This window comes from Pelodiscus sinensis, chromosome 24 (genome assembly GCF_049634645.1).
Source record: "Pelodiscus sinensis isolate JC-2024 chromosome 24, ASM4963464v1, whole genome shotgun sequence".
NCBI classification, from domain to species: domain Eukaryota; kingdom Metazoa; phylum Chordata; order Testudines; family Trionychidae; genus Pelodiscus; species Pelodiscus sinensis.
The window spans coordinates 9,934,260-9,943,512 of NC_134734.1; positions in this window are offsets into that span (position 1 = coordinate 9,934,260).

Consider the following 9,253-nt stretch of genomic DNA (forward strand, 5'->3'; position numbering starts at 1 on the left):
TTGTACTTTCATTGGCATTCACTCAGGAAGGGATGCCCCCAGCAGCAGTCACATGCTGGCTCTCTGACCTCCCCCTTCCCAGTCTGGGACTGTCCTGCTCTTGTCAAATCTGGCCAATATACAGCTTTGATCTTGGGTTGCCTCCACTGTTCCCTCTAATCTTTTCCAACCATGAGCCAAATACATTTTGTTCTGTGCAGCAAGGCAAGTGCAGATGTGCACCACCAGTAGAAACTCATTCTGCTAGCCATGGGGACTGTGAGCGCTCTGCCAATCAGCTGGCCACTATTGGAATCTCTCCTGAGCAGCTGCACAAGCATCTGGTTTACAGGGAACACTGGTCACCTTCAATGGGAAAGGAGGCTGTGTGGGAAGCAAGCTGCGGTTTTCCCCAGACACCTTCGTCCAAGCTGGTTTGGGTAAAAAGAGAAAACAAGTTTATTTGCAGCACAAGGAGAGACGTGAGGTGATTACAGAGGGAGAAAAGAAATGAAAGCCCCAACCGCAAACTGAGCTGAATGCACATGGTAGGTAGAATATGAACTAACAAATTAACAGGCCAGCTGATTCTTAAGGCACAGGTTAGAAATCCTGTTAGCCCAGGAGCAGCGCTTCCTGCCATTCAGTTTTTGTTTCTCAGATGGAGTGCCCCGCGAGCCTGCGGATAGCCGCTTGTAACCGCATGTGTGGATATGGATATCCGTGGCTCATTTTTACAGATGCAGGTACTCAGGGCTCTCCTCAGGTATTCCCATGTGTGTTGTCCTAGGAGGAGTGTGGTCCCTTCTATGATGTCACTTCCACCTTTTTATATCTTCCCATTTGCCAGAAAGCTCTTTCTCTGTGCACTTGGCCAAGTGGTCCCTGTTGTGCAGGATGATCTCGGGAAGATTCCTGGGGCAAACCTTGTGTGCATTCACTCAATAGGCCATTAACGTTGTTTGCCATGTGTGGGATTTCAACCTCAAAATGCTTCAGTAACATACCCAGCCAAACTTTGTAACTTCATGTACTGCGAAAACACATATGATCCACCAAGATATTCCTGCCTAGCTGGTCACAACTTCTAGAAAGACATACTTTGTGCAAAACATATCCCAGTAATAGAACAAGGGTGAAGAAAAGGGTGCTGGGGTCTCTCACAAAGGCTTTTTTACAACAGAACCACCGGGACCATCAATAGACTAAATGCTGGATTTGTTGTGTCTAAATCATATGAGGCAGACAGCTGACCAGATACCTTTTGAAAACCTCCAGCAAAGAATCTCCCCCAGTATAACCATATAGCAGAAATGTCCCATGCCCAGGGCATTAACTATGTGGAAGTGTGTTGAAAAAGTGATGCAGCAAAATATCAAACTTCCAAGAAGTTCTTGGGATGCATCAAGTAGTGTTCCCTGTAATCTGAACACTTGGGCGACTGCTCAGGAGAGATTCAGGTGCTGCCCAGCTGATTAGCAGAGTGCTCACAGTGGGTAGCATGTGTTTTTATGGTGGTGCACATCTGCACGTGTTTTGGTGCACATTACAAAATTCATTCTCCATATTGATGGAGAAAATTAGGGAAGATTGGCATTGGGGTGATATTTTGGTCTGGAAATTTTGGTCTGGAAAATTGAAGGAATAACTGAGGAGGAATGCAGGCTGGACTTCTGGAAGAGAGCCCAGAGAACAGCAATGAGCAATTATGCAAATTTGCCCTCATAGGGAAGACTCAAATTACCACCATTGTTTTCAGTGGCCACAAAGGCAGGAAAAAACATGAGAGGCGGACGGTGTTAACTTTCAGAATTGCTCAATGCTGCCATCTGGAGACACAGGTGGCTGCTGCCAGCCATCACCGGATGGTTTTATGAAGAAGTTGGACACTCCCACCTCCACCCACCCCTGGAGGGCTGGGGTAGTAAGTTGACTTGGTCTGGCCTTGTGGAAGTGAAGAAGTCTTGAACTTCCTGAAAGGCGGTTCCAAAGCGGATGGAGAAAGGCTGGTCTCAGTAGCGACAGATGGCAGAACAAGGAGCAATGGTCTCAAGTTGTGGTGGGAGAGGTCCAGGTTGGATATTAGGAAAAACTATTTCCCTAGGGCTATGTCTAGACTGCAAGCCTCTTTCGAAAGAGAGCGTCTAGACTGCACGTTGAACTTTCGAAAAAGCGGCTTGCTTTTTCGAAAGAAAGCATCCAGTGAGTCTGGATGCTCTCTTTCGAAGAAGCCCTATTTACATTGAAGAACGCCTTCTTTCGAAAGAGGAACTTTCGAAAGAAGGCGTTCTTCCTCGTGAAATGAGGTTTACCGCCATCGAAAGAAAAGCCGCGTTCTTTCGATTTAATTTCGAAAGAACGCGGCTTGAGTCTGGACGCAGGGGAAGTTTTTTCGGAAAAAGGCTACTTTTCCCGAAAAAACCCCTGAGTCTGGACACAGCCTAGGAGAGTGGTGAAGCACTGGGATGGGTTCCCTAGGGAAGTAGTGGAGTCTCCATCCCTAGAAGTTTTTAAGTCTCGGTGGGTATGTCTACACTACCACCCTAGTTCGAACTAGGGTGGTAATGTAGGCAACCGGAGTTGCAAAAGAAGCCCGGGATTTGAATTTCCTGGGCTTCATTTGCATAAAGCCGGGCGCCGCCATTTTTAAATGTCCGCTAGTGCGGACTCCGTGCCGCGCAGCTACACGCGGCACGGACTAGGTAGTTCGGACTAGGCTTCCTAGTCTGAACTACTGTTACTCCTCGTGAAACAAGGAAGCCTAGTCCGAACTACCTAGTCCGTGCTGCGTGTAGCTGCGCGGCACGAGTCCGCACTAGTGGACATTTAAAAATGGCGGCGCCCGGCTTTATGCAAATGAAGCCCAGGAAATTCAAATCCCGGGCTTCTTTTGCAACTCCGGTTGCCTACATTACCACCCTAGTTCGAACTAGGGTGGTAGTGTAGACATACCCGGCTTGACAAAGCCCTGGCTGGGTTGATTTAGTTGGGATTGGTCCTGCCTAAAGCAGGGAGCCGGACTTGATGACCTGAGGTCTCTTCCAGCTCTATGGCTACATCTACATTGGCAGCTTCTTGCACAAGAACTCTGTTGCAGAAGAGTTCTTGTGCTAAAACTCTTCCCAAAGACAGTGTCTACACTGGCATGTGCTTTTGTGCAAGAGATGTGCTTTCGCGCAAGAACATCCATGCCAATGAAGATGCTCTCTTGCACAAGAAAGCTCTGATGGTCATTTTAACCATAGGGCTTTCTTGTGCAAGAAATTCATGTTGCCTGTCTACACTGGCCTCTTGCGCAAGAATAGTTGAGCAAGAGCACTTATTCCTGAGCGGGAGCATCATAGTTGTTGCGCAAGAAGCCCTGATTTTATACAGTAGAACGTCAGTTTACTTGCGCAAGAACACATGGCCAGGCTGTGTCTAGACTGGCCAGTTTTTCCGCAAAATCAGCTGCTTTTCCGGAACAACTTGCCAGCTGTCTACACTGGCCGCTTGAATTTCCGCAAGAACACTGACTTCCTACTGTAAGAAATCAGTGCTTTTTGCAGAAATACTATGCTGCTCCCGTTCGGGCAAAAGTCCCTTTTGCGCAAAAGGGCCAGTGTAGACAGCTCAGATTTGTTTTGTGCAAAAAGCCCCGATCGTGAAAATGGCGATCTGGGCTTTTTTGTGCAAAAGCGCGTCTAGATTGGCTACGGATGCTTTTCCACAAAAAGTGCTTTTGCAGAAAAGCGTCCGTGCCAATCTAGACGCTCTTTTCCGAAAATGCTTTTAACGGAAAACTTTTCCGTTAAAAGCATTTCCGGAAAATCATGCCAGTCTAGACGTAGCCCCAGTGTAGACAAGCAGCAAGTTTTTGTGCAAGAGAGGCCACTTTGGCGCAACATTGCGCCAGTGTAGACACAGCCTATGGGTCTATGATTCTATGAGTTACGGAAGAAATGAAGGTGTCATGTGTGAGCTAGGATGGGTCCTCCCCTGTTGTCATGTGTGAGCTAGGATGGGTCCTCCCCTGATTCGCCAGCTACTTCTCTCCCACTGGCTGGGCTGGCCCTGACAGTGTCTGTTGTCTCTGTAACTCATAGTCTTTAAGGTCAGAAGGGACCATTATGATCATCTAGTCTGACCCCCTGCACAGTACAGGCCACAGAATCTCACCCACCCCTCCTAGAATAATCCTCTCACCAATATCTCTGATATTGAAGCCTTCAAATACTTTGAAGACCCCAAGATGCAGAGACCCTCCAGCTGTGATCTGTACCCCATGCTACAGAGGAAGGCGAAAAACCTCCAGGGCCTCTGCCAATCTACCCTGGGGGAAAATTCCTTCCCAACCCCAAATACGGCAATCAGCTAAACCCTGAGCATGTGGGCAAGACTCACCAGCCAGACACCCAGAAAGTTCTCTAGAGTAACTCCTATCATCCCTCCATTGACCTATTTACCACTGATAATGGTCAATTAGTTACCAAGATCATGTTATCTCATCAAACCATCCCCTTCATAAACCCATCTGCTAGATGGGGGGGGCCTCTCCGCTTACCCCCAGTGCCCAAAGGTTCGGCACTTGCTGGCAGGAGTCAGCTGTGACAGACCCTGGCAGGGAGTGCCACTGACGGGGAGTAGGGCTTAGATACCGGGGAGCTGCAGGACCCTACGGGTCCGCCTAGACTGGCATAATTTCCCGGAAATGCTTTTAACGGAAAAGTTTTCCGTTAAAAGCATTTTCGGAAAAGAGCGTCTAGATTGGCAGGACGCTTTTCCACAAAAGCACTTTTTGCGGAAAAGCGTCCGTGCCAATCTAGATGCGCTTTTGCGCAAAAAAGCCCTGATTGCCATTTTAGCCATCGGGGCTTTTTTGTGCAAAACAGAACTGTGCTGTCTACACTGGCCCTCTTGCGCAAATGATTTGCGCTAGAGGACCTTTGCCCGAACGGGAGCAGCACAGTATTTCCGCAAGAAGCACTGATTTCTTACAGTAGGAAGTCAGTGTTCTTGCGGCAATTCAAGCGGCCAGTGTAGACAGCTGGCAAGTTTTTCCGCAAAAGCAGCTGATTTTGTGGAAAAACTTGCTAGTCTAGACACAGCCTACTTGTTTCCCATGCCTCCCTCCCTTTATTCTTTCACCTGCCATTCCCCAATCTGCCACAGGGGGGCAGCACTGGCCTGCTTTCCCCCCCATTCAACACAAGGAACTTGTTTCTGTGAATGGAATGGGGTGCTGGGGGCAGTAAATGGGGAGGGAGGGCTGGAACTGACATCGTGTCCCTGGACAGCGGCCTCTCCACAGCAGGGGGCACGTTCTCAAGGGCCTGAGGAGGAGCCAAGGCTGCATGATGGGGGGGGGGTGACCCTGGGGCAGGTAGTGGAGCAGCCATCTGAGCTCTCCCCCTCCATCTGTAGTCCCAGTCTTCATGGGCTGACGAGCTTGTCGGGGGAGGGAGGAGGGGAGCCCAAGCACAGACCTGCCTCCCCCATGGCAGAGGCTGAATGGCGTGATTGAACTGCCTGGCCAGCTGGGTTGAGGCACCACGTCACACTTTGGGGGGGGGGGGAGGGATGAATGAACCCAACCCCCCCTTTCCCTCCTCCTGTGCCTGCCAAGTTCTCATTTCAGCCAAGAGCAGACTGGAAATTTCCTCGTTCCCCTTCCACTGACCTTGAGACAGATCCCACTACTGCCACAAGGTGGCATGTAGACAAGCTGTGTTGGGGGTGTTTCAAGGCTATGCCCCTCCCCCAGCTGATGGTTCAGCCTCCTTTGGAAATAGACCCCAGGAGTCTTGGCTTTCAGCTCCCTACACTCTAACCCGCCAGCCCCTGCTCCTCTCTCAGAGCTGGGGAAAGAACCCAGGAATCCTGCCTCCCAGCCCTCTAGTTCTAACCTACCAGCCCCCTGCTCCCCTCCCAGAACCAGGGAAAGAACCCAGGGGTCCTGACTCCAAGATTTGGGAACAGGGAGGATGGAGTTCGATGCTGTTTTTTCTTTCATCCTGACACTGTTGCAACTAGTGGTCTATGAGGCAGCACTACTTGTGCTGGGAGTGACCATGTGGAGCATGGCTGCTACCTGTGCCAGGGGGAGAAGTTATGGAGAGGGGGAGCTCACCATAGGGGTATTGGCATGCAAGACACAGGGAGGCACTGCAGGGCTCCACCAGTCCTCACACACACATGCACACTCTGGAGGCGGGGAGCAAAATTCTCACACACACACACTCAAGCCTTAGTTCAGGCTGGAGTGTTGAGAACAATCCCCCCACAAACTGCTCACCCCCCCCATGGGAGAGGGGGTCACGTCCCACCAGTGATTGATTGGCTGGCTCACATTGTTCCAACACATGTTCTAGCCAGCACCTGGAGTTGGACTTGGCCTGCCTCGTGCTGGCTTGGGGGGTGGCTAGGTATCAGGGGGGGGATCAGGATTTAACTGGCACTCCCCCAATTAAGAGGCTTGGGCATACTCCTGGGGAGATGGGAAGGTGTCTTATTAGATGAGGGGAAGCTTTAGCCTGGCCCACACTTCCCATTCCCCTCCATCCCAATGTACCCTCCATCCAGCCACCTACCTAGGCTGGGCTCAGTTCCATTCCTGCCTCCACATTGTTGCAACTCCAGGTCTATTCCGCACCTGCTCTGCAACCAGCCCTTAGGCATCCTGCCCTCATCCCCAACACACTCCTGTTGCATGAGCAGGGCTTTGCCATAGAGCACAGGGTGGGGGGAGCCCGGTAGCTGCACTGGGTTTGGGGGTGCAGAAAATCCATTTAGCCTCCCCACACTAGATTATCCCACTTCCAGAAAATCCCATAAGCTCTGTCTTTTGCTCTTGTCCTGTCCTTCCAGATCCTTAAGCCCTGCTGGCCTGGGTTAACCCTTGAAGTGCTGTGGGGAGCTGGGAGGGGCTGATTCTGGGCTGGGGTCACAGACAGGGCTGTGTTAGCAAAGGGTTTCCACTAATAGGTTGTGGGAGCTGCTGTGGGGTACATGCCCCACTCTGGTTCTCAGGGGGCACAAGAGAGTCAAGGGTGGGGACAGGAAAGGAGTCAGGGGAGATGAGATTCAGAGCAGGGAGGGGGGAAAAGGGAGCTCCTGGGGGGGAAGAAGCCAAACTTGGGATGGAGGGCAGCTGAGGAGCTCCATGAGCGGAGGGACCCAGGCTCCATGCCAGGCTTCCCCCTAGCTGCTGGGCCAGGATGCTCTGTTCCCCAGCCCTGCCTGTGTGTGTCGGTGTTCCCTCCCACCCCTTTGTGTCTGTCTGCCCAAATCCGTGCGGTTGTGTTGCTGTGTGTGTATTCATTGCGGTTGCACGGGTGTGGGTGTACATCCATCCTTGGTATGCGTGTGCATGAGCACTGTGGTGGTGTGGGAGGGGGTGCACACACTACAGTGTGTTCCAGAGAGAGTGTGTATGTACCCATTGTGGGTTTGTATATGAGTGTGTGTGTGAGAGGGGGGTGCATATATGCATTGTGCATTTGTGTACGTAGTACAGTGTGTATGTGTGTGATACAAATATCCACTGTAGGCTTGTGTATAGAGTGCAGTGTGTGTGTGTGTGCGCAGTTGTCTGTTGGTGTGGAGTAAAACTCCATTGTGAGTTTGTGTATGCAATGCAATGTCCATCTGTGGTTGTGTGCTGGGGGGTGCAGATATCCACTGTGCACGTGTGGTACAGAGAACGTAGAAGATGTACATTGTGGGTTATTGTGTACATGGTGCAGTGTGGGGCAGGGTGGTGTGAGCTCCATCCCTGTCTGGCTGTGCTTCAACTCTTCCCCGCCCCCACGCACCTGCCCCTGGCTATGGATCCCTATCAACAGGAAATAGGCACTTTACACTTATTGATCCACCAGCAGGAGGGAGGAAGGGGGCAGCCATGGCAAGGACACAGCTGGGCAGAGGGAGGGGTCGGGCAGAGAGGGAGGGGTCAGGCTGCAGGAGTGAGTCTGGGCAGGAGGGCAATGGGGGGGGGGAGACTATGAGTGGGAGGGAGGGGCTGGAAGCCAGGACTCGGTGTTCGCTCCAGCTCTGGGAGGGGAGTGGGGGCTGGTGGTTAGAACTAGGGGGCTGGGAGCTGAGCTGGGTTCTCTCCCCAGCTCTGGGAGGGGAGTGGGAACATGCAGTAAGGGCATGATGGGAGGGGAGACAGGTGGAGGGAGCTGGGCTCTGGGGAGGCAGGGCAATTGAGGGAGACTAAGCAAGCAGGGAGGGGGGCACCAAGCTGGGCACTGGTCCAGGCTGGGCAGTGCCTGGCTGTGCATCAGCAGGGGCACATGAGGCCACGTTCCTTCCCATGGCGGCAGTACAATGCACCTCCATGCCCTCCCTCCTCTCACACTGGGGCAGCCTGCCCAGACACATGCACCTCCCCAGAACAGCTCTCCCCTCCAGAGCTCTGAGAGGCACCAGCTAGCCCCAGAGTGAGATGTGGGGGGTAAGGGCCCCTGGGTACAGTGTGAATAAACACCAGATGTCATGCCCCCCCCAACCCCCCCTCCCTTCCCAGAGCCAGGGAGAGAACTCAGGAGTCCTGGCTCCCAGCCCTGCCTCCCTCCCAGCAGGGACCATCTCTGGCTGCTGTACCAGACCTAGCCATAGTTGCACCCTGGGCAGCAGGCACACGGCACACCCGCTGCCCCGGCCCGGGCACGCAGTGCATGCGCAGCCCCACAGCACCCCTTACCACTTCAATCAGGTGCCCCTCATAGGTTAGCACCCCAGGCAGCTGCCCAGCTAGCCCCCCCCTTAGTCCGGCCCTGTCTGGCTGTGCCTATGCAGTACCTGTTACAGCTGGGCCTTCCCCTCATAAATGCAGGGGGCAGGACCCCCAGCTACAGGGCTCCACAGCTCAGATCCTGACTCTCCCCAGGCCCCACATCAACCAGTGAGCCATTGCACAGCCCAAGAAGATTATCACAGAGCAATCTGTCAGGTCTAGGTGGGATTAAAAAGATGGGGGGGGGGGGGGGTGAGAGAAGAGAGATAAAATTCTCCCAAGGGAAAAAATATGTAGGTTACTAGGGGAGAAAATTCCTCCCAGGATGTCAGGGGATGCTCCCCCAGCAAAGTATCTGGGGGGAAAACACAGGAGGGGAGGTTTGTGCTCCCAGCCCCCCACATCTATCCCTCATGCTGTGATGACCTCTTCTCTCCCCCCCCCCCCCCCCCCAGAACCAGGGAGACAGCACAAGAGTCCTGGCTCCCAGCCCCCCAGCTCTAAACACCAGTCCCCCTCCCCTCCAAGATAGGGAGAGAACCCAGGAGTCCTGGC